Source organism: Ambystoma mexicanum, chromosome 5p (assembly GCF_040938575.1).
Source record: "Ambystoma mexicanum isolate Mex_15411 chromosome 5p, UKY_AmexF1_1, whole genome shotgun sequence".
Classification (NCBI taxonomy): Eukaryota; Metazoa; Chordata; class Amphibia; order Caudata; family Ambystomatidae; genus Ambystoma; species Ambystoma mexicanum.
This window is the reverse complement of record NC_090930.1, coordinates 241,542,019-241,560,523: the sequence shown is the minus strand read 5'-3', so window position 1 is coordinate 241,560,523 and position 18,505 is coordinate 241,542,019. Positions and strand designations below refer to the sequence as shown.

The 18,505-nt window shown below is 43.3% G+C and overlaps 1 protein-coding gene across 4 annotated transcripts in view; it reads right to left on the bottom strand.

Annotated features, from left to right (window-relative positions):
• TENM1 (teneurin transmembrane protein 1) overlaps nt 1-18,505 on the bottom strand; it is a 2,006,416-nt gene that overhangs the window by 1,100,633 nt on the left and 887,278 nt on the right. The window lies entirely within an intron of this gene.

Here is an 18,505-nt window from a genome sequence, read left to right as displayed (position 1 = left end):
ATGCCAACATCACCAGCCATCTCTCATCTCCCTATCCCTTTCTTTGACACTTACCCAAACCATAGCACAATTAGCCCCAGCCTTACAATAAGCACTAAACTACCTTAACACTAACCCTGACACTTAATCTGTCCATAATCTCTCCTAATGACCAACCAAACCCCAACATCTCTGCTCTAACCCCTAACCCCTATCTGTAACCCTACCTAACCCCTGTCCTATCACTAAACCCAACAATTGAAAGCTCACTAAACCCTCCTTATCCCTATCAATTATTGCTGCCTACTTTTCAGCAGCATTATTGACGTTTTGCTTGGCGACATTTCACTGCAGAGGTATTTTCACCACTACTTTTTTTGCTGGCTACATGACCACTGGACAGTGTGCTGTTTTTGTGGAATTGTTGCTAACTGCACACTACTGCCATAGGTGCAAGTGCTCCGTTTTGCTCCATATTTAGTTCATAATGGTGGTGGGGGCTGATCTTAAACAATTGTCCACCAAAGACCCTTCAGAAATAAGGCATATGATTGAAACTTGGCGGATCACCATGTTCAAGAGGTGATGTAACCTTTGTTGCTCACTCTGCATTTCAACCTTCCCAGGTCTATAAAACCAGTACCATTAAGTCGTTTCCTGTTGTATATCTCTACAGCTGCTTAGCACAGTTGTGTTAAGAGCACATATGTGGCATTATTGTATAATTGAAGTTATTATTATTGGTATTTTGGAGTTTTTAGATTTGGAACCTATCTGTAGCAGAATACTCTACAACACTCTCTACGTAGTTAAGAAGGATGCGTTCTGAACCCTGCGCATATTAGGTAGACAGATGAACCCTATGTCTGTGTATAAACTATGCATCATCTGCATTTTGTATACATTGAATTACAAAAACGTGGATTACATTTGTTTTTCCTTAACTCCTCCACAGTACTATAGACGTTTTGGTGGGCTGTTGACCGGTTTAACCCATGAGCATGTCTAGAGTAATTAACTCTCCAATCCAGCGGCAAATGTTTTTGCAGTTTAAGTTATTTTATAGGGGGCCTTTTCTGTGAAATGCCTGCTGGTAATTAATATCTATGACCCTCCAGGGGGTGGCTCGACTGATAAAACTTTTGTCTATGTCGACACATTGATTATTTTGAGCAAGGCATCATTCTGGGAGGTAATCTGAACGAGTGGTGCGGTGAACGTAGGACAATGGGGAACTTCAGCACAGTTTGCTTAGGCAGAGCTGAAGGTTTCAAATGAGAAGGGGACAAAGTGGTAAGAGTTTCTGTCACAGTGAGAACTGGTTGTTTGAATGGAAGAACAAATGGTTATATTGCCCGGCAACCGTCCTGGCAGGGTGGGTGCTGGCAGACAACTCTGGCCTACCTATGCTGCAACAATGTCCTGAGTGACAGAATGTCTGGGTTGGGTCTTTTCAACCAAAAAGTAAGTGACCATGCAGGCTTGATCACGGAGTGGACATTTGAGTTTCAGGGCCCCAAAATGGGGGGTCTTGTAAACGTGAATGTTTCAAAGGGCGGTAGTAGACTGTCATGGTCTGAAGGACATGTGTTGAGGGCCCTTGAGGGCGATATGTTGTGGCAAAAGCTAAATATGGAAAAGGTTAATCCACAGGCGTGGCCTGTGGATGAAATAGAATGTTGCTTGAGAAATGATTGCTGCTTGTGCCGGTAAAAAGAAGGGTAAGAATATCTCTAGGTCAGGAAAGCGGCCTATCCATCCGTATGACCCTGAAATTAGAAGTGCAGAAAAATTCCTAAGGTTCTTTGTGCAATTTGTCCCTTTCCCCCCTCTCAGTATTGCAATAAATATCCAGAGCAAAGAATCAATATAGAAACTGGGTACGGAGGAGGAAAAGAGAGGGTAGGATTGGAAACTGGCAGAAAATGATTGAAGCTCTAACACATCGTCACTCAGGAATTATATAGCACATTTTGGCATCAGTAAGGAGCTCTATTGATTAGTCAATTCTGAACCCTGTTATGGAGAGTGTGTGGGTCAGGTTATCGAGTAAAAATGTTTGTCACTGAGGTCTAGCCTGGCCCAAGGAGGTCCTCGGTGTCAGGCTGGCCCATTGGGTTTACTACTAGCAATATATGTACCCACCTGAAGGTCCTTAAAAACTATAGGGTGACTGGGCCAAAAGGTCTATCGGCTGCAGTACTGAAGGGTGATATTAAGTTGTGGGAAGTAGGGCCTTGTATTTGTTTAAGAAGGTCTGCGGTACAAAGACCATCCCAGACTCATGGAAAAAATCAATAATGGTCCCAGTTCACAAAGCTGGTGACCGCTTGGCCGTAGAAAACTATTGATTATTGTCCTTGCTTGACATCAGGGGCAAGGTGTTTCCTTCGTATGTTCTGGAGCAGTTGGCTCTTAGAGTTACTTATAGCTTTGAGCACAAACACTTTGGTCCAAATTCGACTTGTCGACCACAGCCAATTGTTGGACATTATGCAGATTAGCAGGGGGGTATGACAGTGTTGTATGCTAGCCCATCTACTCTTTAACATCTATGTAGCAGACTTGCTGAATGGGCTGAGGGAAAGAGCAGGCTGCCTAGCTGGGATTGGTAGCTTGCCTATTGGCGGGATGCTTTATTCCGACTATGACTTTGCAATCTTTGACCATCTGTTGATTGGACTAAAAAGCATGTTGAATCAGCTGGGAAAGTATGCAAATGAGAACCAGCATTCAATACACCTTACTAAAATCAAGGTATGTTAGTGTCCTCAAAAATAATAATCCACAGGACTAAACTGTTGGCCTCAGTGGGAGTAGTGGAGTACCCCTTTAAAGATTTGGGACTCGATGTGTTAGCAGCTTGTGATTACACGGCCATAGTAGAGTCCAACGTAAGAAGGGCCAGACAGATTACATATATGGCTAGAAAATGTGTGTTGTAACTTGCTGGGGCTATGTCCAACTGTTTTGTACAGACTAGAAGCACTGTGTATAAAAGATTTAAAATGGCTAGACGGAGTGGAAACTCGTTTTTGGAATGTTGTTCTGGGATTGTCTAGCTCTGCCTCGATTGAATATGTCCATCTTGAGTTTGTCCTGACATCCTTGAAAGCCCAACTTTTAATTCGTAGTTGTTCCTTGATGTTGAAGTCTAAAATGGATCCAATGTGTCCCCTGTCAGCTAATCTGTGTAGAAGTTAGGACCTGGGCAAGCAGGGGAATAGCTCCTCTTCCCAGCTGAAACTATTTCAAGATTTATGCAAAATGATTGATTGGTTTCCTGACTTTGACAAATGTTCTGTTTTCTCTACACTTAAAGGGGTATTTAGTCACTGTGTGATTAAATGGGACTGGCTCCGTAATTTTGAACATCTGGGGAAATTAAAGGGTCCTGTGGGCATGGTTAATGTGGTCTTGTTTTATGCAGCCTGAACGTTACTTACTGTTATGTCCAGATCCAGCTGTTTGCAATTTTAGATTAAGTTTTAGGATTAATCATCTGCCAGTGTTAACTGTCCGAGGCCCACAACTGAACCTGGCACCCGATGCCAGATTCTGGCCAATGTGTAAGGTCGTAACCAACTTAGAGTCTGCCAAACGTGTGCTTACAGAGTGTCCCCAAATGGACGCCCTTTATATGGTTATGCTCGGCCCATTAGTACATGATTATAATTCCATCAAGTCTTTGGATTTTTGGGCATTCTGTTGAAACTCTGAAATGACATCAGTCATATTGGCGCTATTTAGGGTGTGGAGAAAAATTGAAAAGAATCTCAACAATAAATAACGATCCTAGGTTGTCAATTTGTATATGTGCAATGTTTGGCCTTGAAATTAATTCTATGGGCCTCATTACAACTCAGGCGGTAAGGGCTTTACGGCGCCGTAAACAGCGCCGACCCTTACCGCCTGAGTATGAGGTCCCTTAGCGCCATGGCGGATTTAACACCTGCTTCTAGCAGGTGTTAAAATCCATGGCGCTAAGGGACCATGGAGTTAATTACGCCACCGTAATTTACGGTGGCGTAATTAACGCCTTCCCCACTCCCATTATGCCCTATGGGGCAAAATGGGAATGGGGAAGGGTAAATGGGAAAATGGGGATTTACCGCCCCGCCAAGGTTGGAATGGGGCGGTGAATCCGCCAACCACCATGGCGTAAACGTAGTTTACGCCATGGTGGTAAAGTCACGGCCCAGGCGGTAACTTACCGCCTGGGTCGTAATGAGGCCCTATGTGTTTATGATGGCATGTAAAAAGAGACTAATTGTTTGATTGTTTGTCTGATCAATTGGTTTTGTAAAATGAGTGATGTATGTATTTATGTCGCTAAAATGTATATTTAATTGTGTTTGTAAGTTGATTGTAAAAGTTATTTTAAGAACTATATACAATAGTTATTATTATTTGCTTTTCCTTAACTCCTCCACAGTAGTGATTTCACTATTGAAATAAATTTCCCCCCATTAGTAGCACTGTTTAAAAACACATCCTAAAGTCGCTGGTTTAACTGGGTGGATGTTCACTATTTTGTACTACCTAGGCCTAAACCAAGGCTCACATAAGCATGCCTCGTGCTAGTTATGACGTTTGTAAGTACCATACTTGTTCTCTATGGGTCCTACCAAGATTTGCAGAAGACTTCACTTCTCGCTCACTCCCATTTCATCACCATTTTGCAAGGCCTGTTAATAATTTGCGGGTACATAATCGACACATTTCTAGCATACAGTACACACGCAGAAGCTATTTGTTTCATATTAGAACATAACTCATTAAATATTTAAACATCTATAAAACCATGATGGATGCAGAAATGCAGTGAGATATTCTTTTGTCAGCCTGTAAAATGGGTGATTAAAAAAACATACTCCCGGCTATTTTTTTTTTCTGTGTCTGTCTTTTGCACATTGTGGGCTCCCTCCCAGGGAGGCTGACAACAGGAAATTATCCTAAAAAATGGACTCTTTAATATGAGTACTACAGGGCTCCTTGATTGGGGGTGGAAAAGACGCCCACAGGTTAAGGGTGGTCACAATATAATGCAACACTGGTAGTGGACCGACTATGACTGCTAGCAGTGTTACTACAGTTGGTAATATGATTAACACGACTACTTATATTAGCACTACTGATTCAGCTATTATTGCTGATGGGAAATTAATTCAATTAGTTAAGGTAAGTACTTGTATTAGGTCAATTAGGCTAGTCGTTTATTTAGTAGGTCAGTAGATTTTAAAATGAACGATTTTCCTTTGCCTCTAGCTTCAATGATGTATTAACAAACTTCCTCGTCAAGGGCTTGCATGTAGCTCGCACAATGGAAGGCAATCATAGCAAAAACAGACTCTGATAACGTTACAAAATATGGTAGGAGGAGATTTTTGTTTTCAGAAGAAATTATGCAGACGATTTAGGAATAACATATTGTATTTTAGTAAAAACTGCGTGTTGCCTTAAAGGCACAGTTTTCTACACAATAGTATGACTTACAACCTAAACACCTAATCAAACGAAGTATTCTTCATTTAGCAGCAGTACATATGAAGTCTATAGAAGTGTTATGCTTGTTTTCTAAAATGCAAGCAATACCACCTTTGCACCTGCTTATATCCCTCTACAGAGTGGAACTGAATGATTCGTTTCATGAAACTGTCTACAGAAGTGATTGACACGTTTGATAAGAGTGAATGATCCAGCTTGCATTTCATCTCTACACTTTAAAATGTCAGGTCTAGCTTAACTGTTCTAACCATTACATCTCACGTTCATGTTTTTGCATCCAACATGTCTGACACTTCAAAATGGATGTTCACCAAATAGAAATTGTATTTTCCTTTGCAACTTTGCACAACCTCCAGAAGCAAATTATGAAAACAACCATTACTACCGTGGCATCTTTCTTATCTGCCAGTAGCTTGCATATGTGATTTCAATCGATGGTTGGAATTGCCCATTTTCAATGTCAGTTATGGATGCATAAGTGCAGTTAAGGCTCGTATCACTTAAATCATATTTAGAAGACTGTTCTAACCACACATAGAGTTTGCATGCAATATTGTATGCAGTACTCAAATTCATGCATCAGGGCCAAATTCAGATTCCAGTAGTTCACTCAGTGAGCAAGCAAACACCAAAGTCCGGATAATGTGAATAGCCATGTGTTTCCCAATCAATCAAACAGCTCAGTGAGTTAAGTGCTTGTTGCTGAAATCTGTAACCACCCTCTAGGTCACATGTACGCAGCCTATCACAGGCAACTCAGCCTTTCGTAAGTAATTAATTGGAGAACATTTAAATTGGGTTTCAGTCTAATAGTGCCTTGCATGTTTTACTTGCCATCAAGGGTAAATGAAACATGGTAAATGGTATTACACGATTAGACTGGCCTACATTGGTAGTGCCAGTCTACATCTTCTTTCTTAATGTGGCATGACAGTTTTTACTTGTCTAACGCAAACATGATACAGGTTATAACATGGATAGACCTGCCTGCATTGGTGATGCCAGTCTCCACATACTTTCTTACTGTGGCTTGGCATGTTTTACTTGCCATCAAGAATAAAGCAACCATGATAAGTGTTATTAAGTGGCTTCGACTGGACTACATTAATGGTGTCAGTCTTCATTAACCTTCTTACTTTCACATGGCTTTTTTTACTGGGCATGAAAGGGTAAATAAACATGGTAAGAGGTAACATGTAGCTAGACTGACTGACATTGGTGGCTCCAGTGAGGCCATACATTTTAGTGTGCCATGGCATTATTGTACTGAGAACGTGGTACACTGGCCTATGTTGGTAAAGCCAGACTGGATCTACTTTCTTTCTGTGGAATGGCATTTTTTACCGACTGGGTGTCCTTAAATGGTAATACTGGCATAAATTGGTGCAGCCTGCATGGGTGCATATGGGCACAACAAGCATGAACATGGTTTATATACTGGCATTAGTTGTTGGAAAAGGCATCATGAATTGAATTGAAAAATACTCTGGTGCACTGTTGGTGGCTTGCATCTATTAGGGTATTTCTGTGTTACCATACAAACCGAATGCAAACTGTTTGGCTTTTTCCACAATTTTCCACAGAAAGTGCATTAAAATGCACCATTTAAAACATTTTCTGAGATGAACTCCCTAGAGACCATGGTCTTTGGTTCAGGCTCCCTTGCACAGCTTGTTCACTTCTGCATATTTGGCACTAACATTATTAAAACAATTCACTAGCCATCACTGATCTAGAAGCTCTTGGACGTGCAGCTATTTGGGCTAAAAGTCACTTCATTGTACACATTCACCCAGCCCCCCCCCATTTGGATGTCTTAGATGTTTTATGAGCAGAGTGCTATGACAGGTGTTATGGTGGATTGTTGGCTAAGGGTGAAACTCTGCAAAAAAGTGGAAAGTTGGGAGAGCAACCTCAATCTTTCTAACAGTATAGTAATAATACTCAAGCCAGCAGGCCCAAGATGTAAAAAATGGACCCTAGTGCTGTGCCAGAGAGGCTAGTATTGCCATTAGGTCCCTGGGTTTTTATTCCGCGTTGGTGATAGCAATCTATTTGTTTGAATGAACGAGTCGCATGCTTGGGGCTTCCCAGTCATTAAAACAAATATTAATCTAACATGGCCACCATGGTAATGGAAGGTGGGACTCTATACCATTTCTATAGTGGGTGAGGACATGGGAGCAGCTGCGGCAATGCCGCCAGATGAATCAGGTAAGTGGGGTGCAGTGGAATGAAGGAGCAGGGACTGGAGGGAAGAGTCTGTGGATGGAAAACAGGCTTGGATGGTGGATTTCAGCCCATGGCCCGAGCAAGCTGATTCCCACCCCGGATCCTAATATGAGTTATGCTGTTGGCGAATATTGTCATTTTTGGCTTTTGTTTCCTCTAAGCTCTGCACGTTACATACATGAACTACAGTTGTTTTCCTCTTGCTTTCTTCATTTATTTTGTAATAGCTTTAATTGTACTGAATTGACTTCCATAATACAGTTACCTTATGTTTAAACTGTGTAAATGTTCTTAGCTACAAAGCAAGATCTGCATGTCTTCATAGCAAGACTGGCACGTGATCTCTGGGGCCCTAAATGAAGCAACACAGTGTCAATTCCCTCCAGCAATGTAAAACCTTTGCAGAATTCAGGGCTTTTTGATACCCCGAGTCTAGCTCTACAACTTTGCCATTGTAAGAGCAGTAGATCAATGACAGGCATTACCTTGCGCTAAAACCCGCCTACCATCAAAGCAGTTCACACTGCACAAAAAGTAAAACAGGAGTTCCTGATCAACAATTCCAACTGAACATTGACACCCTCAATCCGGCCCTTGCTGATTTTTGCAACCACTCCTTTGCCTCAGGATCCTTCCCCTCCCCTCTGAAGCACTCCCTTGTGCATCCTCTTCTCAAGAAACCCACAGCTGATCCTTCTTGTCCAGCTAATTATTGCCCAATTTCCATTACTCCCTTTTCTGCGCAAACTCCTGGAAACGTTGGCCATCTCTCAACATAACCTTCATTCCAACTCTGTTGGCTGTCTCCATGACCACCAGTCTGGCTTCAGAGCTGCCAGAAGCATGGAAACTGCTCTCCTGAACATCTGTGAAGATCTGCTCTCCAACCTTGACTCTAACATTCCCTCTGTTCTCATTCTCCTCGATCTCCCTTCTGCCTTCGACACGGTCAACCATACCATTCTGCTCAACCGTCTCTGTGAAAACCTGGGTATCACTGATCAGGCTCTGGCCTGGCTGACCTCTTTCCTTCCAGATCGATCCTCCTAGGTACAACTTGGGCCCTTCCTTTCATCTTTCTTCTTCTCTACCTGTGGTGTTCCCCAGGGGTCTAACCTCTCGCCCTGGCTTTTCAACCAATACCTGGTAATCCTTGCCCACTGCATTGCCACTTTCTGCTTAAATTTCCAGTGCTACGCTGACAACACTCAACTCATTTTCAGGCTGCCCTCTGTCACCTCCTCTCCCTCTCTCATCTCTGATTGCCTAATTGCCATTCAAGATTGGTGTGCCACCAGTGATCTTTGTCTGAATGCCAGCAAGACGGAGATCCTCCTCATCGGCACACCTTCACCATTCTTTCCCCTCACTCTCTGGCCGGCCTCCCTTGGCCCTCCTCCTACCCCCACCTGCGAGGCTAAGAACCTCGGGTCACCTTTGACTCCACCCTTTCCTTCTCTGCCCATATCTATGAGGTCTCTAAAAAGTCAAATTTCCTACTGCACCTCCTCAGAGGTACTCTGCCTTTCCTCTCCTTCCCCCAGAAACTCATGGTATCCCAGGCTAAATCTACCTGCCTCTACGCTCCGCCCTCTGCAACTAATCCAGAACAGGACTGCAAGACTTGTCCTTGTCCTCAAGCCCTGGGATCGTATCTCTCCAGCTCTGAAATCTCTCCATTGGCTCCCAGTGGATGCAAGGATTAAATTCAAAACCCTCTGCATTGTCCACACGGCTTTCTGGGGCCTGGATCCAAAATACCTTCAGCTATCCCTCTGCAAATACCTCCCCTCTCGAGCTCTTTGCTCCTCTATCTCCAACTCCTTCAGGATCAGTCGTTTTTCAAAGGAACACGCTAGGGGTAGATCTCTGTCTTCAGCTGGGGTCTCCCTCTGGAACAGCCTCCCTGCCACTCTAAAACTTGAGGAAGCACCTCAAGACCTTCCTCTTTTCTTCTGCCATTGCTCCCCTCTCCCCCTGCTGATCTGTTCTCTCTTGGCACTGTGCACCTGGCCACCCACTGTCCTCCGGGCCCAGGTACCTGCTCACACCGTCACCCTCCCGCACTGCCTCTGGGCCACCCCTTGCACTGGGGTCTGTATCTGTACCCATATAGACCCCCTTTTTTTTTCTTCCTGCACTTATCAGACCCACCTTGTCTGCTGCCTTAAACCTAGTACTTGCAAATTGCTGGCTGCACTACCACTGTGTGTTGCCTTTATTATTTATTTATTGTTATTTATCTGTTTCTCCTCTGCTTCGCACGTTCCACTTCTCCCCCCTTCCATGCACTTTTTCCCTCCCCCTCTCCGGCGCACTTGCGTGTTCTCAATGTCACTGAGCCTAGTAAGATTGCTGTTTTGTTCTCCCTTGCCTTGTCGCGCTCTGAAACACTTGTGTGCGAACGCGATAGAAATAAAATATACATTTTGAAACACTGGTGTATAGGCGCGTTATAAATGCCAAGCATATCATAATCAATCAATCATCAGCATAACAAAACTGAGTAAGGGCATAGATATTAAAAATATACCATAAACTGTTCATATTGGAATAGAAATCGGTTGCATCTGTTTTTCTTAAATGGCAACAGCAAGCAGCACAGCTAGAGAAAGCCGGACAGTCTCATTAACATGTGCACTATTTGCTGTTTGAAAGAAGAGAGCCACCACACTTGCAGAGACCTCGGTGCTTGCCCACGAAAGAGATAATAGTCGATTTCTAGGGAAGGATTTGAGAATACATTTCCTCCAAGGCAGGTCTGACATGTCTAAAGTTATCCCACTCGCCTTGGCAATCTAGCAGCTTAAATATTCAGAGCACTGGGGAAGTGGTCTGAAAAAGTGCTGCGAGTGGGGTACCTCGACAACACTTTTGAACTTGCCGAATGTGAGTGCTGCATGGGCTGTGCTCCGGAGCATTTTTCCAAATACAGGGCCCAGAATGTCTTTGGCACACAGTTTGGAAATGTGATTGTTTGGCTGAAAGACACTCTTCTTGACTCTACAAACAAACATTCCCCTGCAATCCTGATCTAACCTTCTGTACTTCACCCAAAGATACCTAGAAGTTGAACAATGCCCTACAAGTTGAACAATATTTTGGCTAAAAGCTATTCAAAAATATACAAATGTGTACATTTGTTCAAAGAGGGCAAATCATTAATGGCAGTGGTAAAGCCAGGGGGTTTGGGGACGCCCCCCGGTTCTCCTTGGTACCCAGTGAAACCCCCAGCCTCCTGCTGACGTCCTATTGTCCACCCCCACCCACCACGCACCAACAGCTGCCTCCCCTACTGGATCATGAGCTACATTTTAAGTTCAAGAGTGAGTAATTTACAAGGCTTAAAATGAATGGGCGGAAGATGTTGGGAAGATGGTGGGGTTGATTGCAAGGATAAAGAGGTGCAGACAGATGCATTCAAAATAATATTGATTACCATTGATATCTGTGCTATAAGCAAGAGCTGATTTCTTTAATTGACATCTAGTATTCAATGAGCATAACGTCATAGAACATGAATGGCCCTACCATGTTGATGGCGATAGAAATCAAAATCACGTGTGTGACAAACAATCTTGCCCTAAAGTCCGTCTACTAATGTCTAAGGGCTGACCTTTGTCCTTTTGATGCCTAGAAATCGCTCTAGTTTTCGTTCTATGGACCAATGTTCTTTACACTTTGCCTAGAGCGGACGAGTGCCTAGAGCGGACAAATGCCTAGATGACGGAACAGGGAAGTATGTGGATGGAATGGATGACTTATGTGCATGGAACAGGTGAAGTATGTAGATAGAACGGATGAAGTATATGGAAGGTACTGGTATAATATGTGTAAGGTACGGGTGAAATATGTGGATGGAGTCCATAAATCAACTTGGAATACACCAACCGGATCGGAGTACATAGAACAGATTAGAGTGCATGGAACGAACTTGATAGCATGGAACGGGTTGGAGTGCGTGGAACGGATTGGAGTGCGTGGAACGGATTGGCGTGCATAGAACAGATTGGAGTCCATGGAACAGATTGGAGCGCAAAGAAGTACGCGACATACATTGAATGGTTTAGAGTGCTTAGAACGTTTGAATGAGTATATAAACAATCATGACACATCACCATGCTTACTCTCTCTTCACACCACCAATCAAGTAGAACACAGAGATACTATGACACCATTCGGTATAACTGTTCTCATACTAACATCTGCCTCATACTCCACATCACTCTAACTAAACACCGCTGGTTACACACCATCCAGCTAGGCGTTCTCCTCAGGCCTAATGCAGCCAGAATCGATCTGGATAAACCCACCAGAACAAACACTTACTCCTGATGTCCCAACCACCACACCTAAACCTAAGAAGCAGCTACTACACAAATACGAATGCCACACCAGCTGCACACACATAAGGTGCTCACACGCACCTTTTGACTCTCTATACTCTCTCTACTGACTTGACCTTCAGTTCCCAAGGGTGTTCAACCTACCAGCGCCTTGAGACTATACCAATGGTACATAAGGCGCTATATAAATGCAAAGTAACATAACATAACATAACACAGATTTAAAATATGAATAAATAAGCGGTCAGGTGGTTACCACCTATTTGCCTCTATGCCAGTAAGACAAAAATTGATACCATGACAACCTTTTGTTACCACTGAGACTCTCATTCTGGGTTTCATTTCTGCTGCACAAATATTGTACTGCGGCAGAACGATAGGCAGAAAACAGTAAAAAAGTGTGGTTGTCTTATTGTGTTAACAAAACACAGTGGGCCCTCATTACGATACTGGCGCAAAACCATGGCGCCATGGTTGGTGCCGGTATTGTAACGAGTCCGCCAATGTTCAATGGGGAATTACCACCCCATTTCAAGGTTGGCGGGGCGGTAATTCCCCATTGAACATTGGCCCTTCCCCATTCCCATTTTTGCCCCATAGGGCTCAATGGGACTGGGGAAGGCTCTAAGTACGGTACCGCAAATTGCGGTACCGTACTTAGCACCAAGGTCCCTTTGCGGGTCTCCACTTTAATGGCTGGTCTAGACTAGCCGCAGCCTTTTACGGTGCCGTTAAACACTTAGTGCCAGGGTCCTAATGAGGGCCAATGGTAATAAAATGGGGTTATTTCTATAGAGCTTGATGCGAGATTCCTCCAGCTTCTCAGCACTGTAAAAATTGGTGTTGCCATTATTACCCACTCATGGTACTCAATTTTTCGACCTTGGGAGGACGAACGGTTGAGTCTGTGAGGCGGGGCCCTGTTCCAAGGGCAAACTCATACGTTTTGTGCTATCCACCCAGCAGGTTTCCCTGGCATATTTGCCTTGACAGCATGAGATTAACTGTGCAAGAAGCCTCATTTGCTGTACTTTGTTTTAGGAGCAGTTATTGATGTTGTTGTTCTAGTGTTATGAGTCCAGTTATCAGCCCTATAAAAAAGATAACAGTGGTTGGAAAAAAGGGACAAACTTGAAATGGGAAAAGACTAGGCTTCTATCCCAGCAAAGCATATGTTCCTATTCCAGTTACCCAACTCAAAACAAAGCAACACATGAAATGAAAGCTTGACCAGCTTCACTGGTCTGTATTAAATGCAGTCTAGTTGGTCAAGTTCCCCAATAAACGCGTGATTGAGGCAGCATGTAGTGAATTGTTGCAGTTTATGGGGATGTTCTGGACTGTTACAGCAGCAGAGGGAGAAGCAGCATCTGTGGTCAGCTACACACGGCGTGAGCACGGTGTGAGCACCACTAATAGAATCAGAAGTAGCACTATTGGTAGTACGATTAGTGCATGGGCTAGAAACCACGCCATGTGCTGCACACCAGGTACATGTGGTGTTTGCACTAAGAGAAGAATTAGCACGACTGCCAGTACTATTACTGAGTGGGCTGGACAACATACCATGTGCAGCACAACAGGTACACATGGTTAAAGCATTACTAACAGTATCAGAAGTAGCACCATCAGTACAACTATTGTATGGACTAGAAACCACACCAAGCAAACATGGTGTTAGCACTGCTAACAGCATCAGAAGTAGCACTAATGGGAGAACTGCTGTGGTGTCGGCTAGAAACAAATCCATGTGCAGCACACCAGGTACACATGGCGATAGCACCACTAACAGAATCAAAAGCAGCACTATTGACAGGATTATTATTGTGTGGGCTAGAAGCCACACCATGTGCAGCACACCAGGTCCAAATGGTGTTAGCACTACCGACAGCATCAGAAGTAGCACTATTGGCAAGACCATTATTGTGTTGGCAAGAAATGACACCATGTGCAGCACAGCAGGCCCACATGGTGTTTGCTCTACTATCAGCATCACAAGTAGCACTATTGTCAAGACCATTATTGTGTGGGCAGGTAACCACACCATGTGCAGCATGTCAGCTACACATGGTGTTAGCACTATTATCAGCCTAAGAAGTAGCTTGTGGCAGCACTACTATTATGCGGGCTACAAACCACACCACGCGCAGCAGAGCTGGTCCACATGGTGTTAGCACTACTAACAGCATCATAAGTACCACTATTGGCAGTTCTACTATTGTGTGGGCTAGAAATCACATCATGTGCAGCACATGAGGTACACATGGCGATAGCACTACTAACAGCATCAGAAGTATCACTATTGGCAGTGCTTCTATTGTGTGGGCTAGAAATCACATCATGTGCAGCACATGAGGTACACATGGCGATAGCACTACTAACAGCATCAGAAGTATCACTATTGGCAGTGCTTCTATTGTGTGGGCTAGAAATCACATCATGTGCAGCACATGAGGTACACATGGCGATAGCACTACTAACAGCATCAGAAGTATCACTATTGGCAGTGCTTCTATTGTGTGGGCTATAAACCACACGATGTGCAGCACACCAGGTTCACACAGTTTTAGCACTACTAACAGAATGAGAAGTAGCACTATTGGCAGTAGTACTATTATGTGGGATAGAAAACAGTGTGCAGCAAACCAGGTACGCACGAGGTTAGCACCACTAACAGAAACAGAAGTAGCACTTTTGGAAATAGTAATACTGTTTTTGCAGCACACCAGGTGCACATGGTGACAGCACCAATAACAGAATTAAAAGTAGCACTATTGGCAGTACTATTATTGTGTGGGCTAGAAACCACACTGTGTGCAGCAAACCAGGTATGCATAGGGTTAGCACTACTAACAGCAGTAGCACTATTGGCTGCACTAATGTTGCGTGGACTGGACACCACACCATGTGCAGCGCACCAGGTACACATTGTGTGTTTTTCATCCCCACATCCAGAGAGAGATGAATGCATTCAGCAGTGGCAACAATGACTATTGGCACCAAGTAAACCATGGCAAGCCATGAAGATTCCACAAATAGGGTAGACATGCAGGCAGCCAGTTAGTATTACAATTCTGCTTACCAGATGGGTTAACCTTTACGCAGGGGTGACTGGCTGCCATCTATAGATTTTGAAGGTACCTGTTTTATGTTGATCTAAGCTAATCGATAGAATGGAAACTAAAGCCCTGTGAAAGTTTAGACTGACCAACACATATACACCGAGAATCATCAGGTGACCATTTTGTCTCACCCCAGTTGATTGCGTGTGGCCATTTTGTCTCAAGCCAGTTTATTGCGGGTGGCCATTTTGTCTCACCCCATTTTATTGTGGGAATCCTGCAAATCAGGCATGATTTGACTGTGCGGTTGGTAGAAGGGACAGCAGGGCTCCTTCACACAACATCCCCTTTACTTCTGATTAATACATGTAATTGATGAACAGCTACCAAGCGTGATTGCATTAGAATAGGGTTCTGGGAGAGAGCACCGGGACCTGCAGGGATAAACCACTGAAAATAATATTTTGACTGTGACGTTTAGCGTTTTACCTCACCCAATCTGCAAGGCGTAATCAAAGAGTGCACGTGGAAGGTTGATCTTGAAAGACTGGTAAGATTACCTGGCGGGGATGACTCCGTGTGAAAGCAAAAGTCCCGGGCCCCGAGGCTTATTTCTCTCGGCGATTGTTACGTTTCATGTGTTAACAAAGTGATGAATGGGAGCACTGGCTCAGTGGCTCCTACTTTCATCTTGTTCATGATTTCGCTGGCACAGTTTGAAGGTTTATTTGTGATCAGTCTGTGTATTAACAAAAGGTTAGGGCAATTTATACGTGGCTTACGAGGACTACTGTACCGTTCACAAACAGGGAATAGAGTAATTACACCGCTTCATCATTTGCGAGCGCAGGTTCTGGAGTCTGCATTGTTTTGCACTAAAGGATGTCAAAAAAGCATATTAAGCATAACGATCTCTAAAAGGCCCATTCTTAATTTAGATTTAAGGGGTTTATAGTTAATGAATAGGCCTGCGGCCGAGAATGTGTGATGTGTTGCAAGCTTTGCTTGTGCTCGTTTATGCAGCTTCACAGTAAGCACCATTTGTATCACGTGGTGGCTATGACTGTGCGCGTGATGAAATTGACATGCTGCCTGCTAAATTAAATGTGTGTCGTTAAAACGGCACATTGTTAAGTTCAGTGGTCTCAATTCATAGAGCTTGATGTGCCATGTGCCATGATTCAATTGTGCACGAGGAGGGCTGGGCCGAGACAGTACAGTGTTCACAGCCCACCCTTCCTGCTTTTGCAAATGTCAGCTGAATAGGATGTATTTGCGCATGTATTTGCTGCTTGGAACCATGTGGGTGAAGGTCTGGCGGCATCCCTCCATCCGAGTGAGTGATGGGCGCGCACTGCCCCGGCAATGATATTTTTACATTTCCCACTCCTATGACATTGTAGGGAATGGAGTTCCAATCCATCTGAGTGAGGGATGGGGGCACACGGCCCCGGCAATGATATTTTTATATTTCCCACCCCTATTACATTGTAGATAATGGAGTTCCAAAATGTCAGAATTGCTGAATATTTTCTCTCTCAGACTGGATCTCCCACAGTCCATGTACAGCTATTTTACGCTAATATATAAACAGCAAAAGCAGTAAAACCTGGAATATTAAGCCCTTGCTACCCACTGGTAATAGGAATAGTACAGTATCTCAAAGGAAGGTTTATAACACCAGTTGCTTCTACAACCTTAGTCTCAGAATACTGCACCAATGTCCTGAAAAAAATTACTTAAAGTAACAATGATACTAAAAATAAATATAAAAACCTTTATTATAAAAACAAATAAAATTGTTTCACCTTTAATAAAATCTTATGATTCAATCCACATGTTTGGATACGCACATTAACACGTTTAGCGTAACAAAACACTTTTCGCCATCATCCCAAGACCATTAGTTGAATCAACCCTAGATTCTTGGTACATGAGTGTAAATGAGTAAGATTAACCCTTTCAACACTCCCTACCATGCCCAACATGTACATGTTTCTGTCCATAAGCTTCAATCCGTCACCGAAAGGCACAGGAGACCCCACACTCTAGATTAGGGTATTACCGTAATAATTCATCTCGGAAAGGAAATCCAGAGGAAGCAATTTTCAAAAAGGGTGTATTAAGGATTTTATTATACCCAATACATTTCTTCTTTGTGAGTTTAGTCACGAATTAATCTGCACTGTAGCAATTTTTATTTTATATAGCAGGAATATTTTAAAAACATCACAATTTAGTAGAAATCATCCTAATAAATCATACAACCATTTATCGGCATTCATACCACATCCATCCAAAAACTCATACACCTCATCAACAAATACAAGGTAAAAACATATAGCAAATATAACAATTCATCCACAATTTCATAACAATACAATCAATTTTTGTGCAAAACAACGCATAGTGCAAGGCCACAACAGGTTTTTAAGTGGACAGCTTCAATCCACCAGACATTCCTCAGGGGCAATATTTCTCATAACAAATATATGTGGATATGCTTGATATTACATAGAAGACTCCATAATGTGCGTCGGAAGAACACCTCTCCCGGCTCCGCCTCCAGGGTTATCTCTGGATGTAGAGTGACAGACTTAGTCTCATTTTTGGGGATGTTTCATGACTCAAATCCCACCCCGTACATTCACTTAATAAAGTTTACATGATGTACCTGGATCTCTTTCCCATGGACTCGGCTGGTATGAATCTCAAATCCTCTCCCACTTTTGATTGATGTGGTGTGTATGAATAAATAAACAATGGAAAATCTGCACAAACGAACCCAAGGAAAACCCACATTTAGTTTAAAACCTGCTCTTGTGTGGTCACTTTATCTGTCTCTTTCTCTTCCTTATCTCTCTCTCTCTCTGTTACATTATGGCCCTGATTTACAAAGTGTTTTTCAATGGGGCTTTCCCATTGACAAATGCTTTTGTAAATCATGCCCATAGTCTCTATCTCTCTCTATGTGGGAAAGAGTCACGGTATCAGGTGAGTGTTTGCTAGAGGCAGTACAACCAAAAGTAAAAATCAAAACCCACAGTCCCCTTGAAAGGGGATGATGTGTTTTTCTGTTTGAAGTTGGAATGTGAGAAGCAGTGACAGGGGCAGCCCTGAGGTGGGAACCAGCCTTGTATTTGAACATGTAAATTGGCATTGCCCCTGTCCTGCAGAAATGTTGTCATCAAGCTGAGGGTGCATTTTCCATGTAGGAGGAGTCGTGGTAGAAGGATATAGGCTGTGCGGGGTGCGATTGGGTTCGGACAGACACTACAAGTGGCTAGAGAACTAGGCAACATTGTTTACAAATGTGTTTATTTTCCCTTTTTGGGTTAATTATTGTGTGTGCATATTAATATTCTGTATGTATCTATT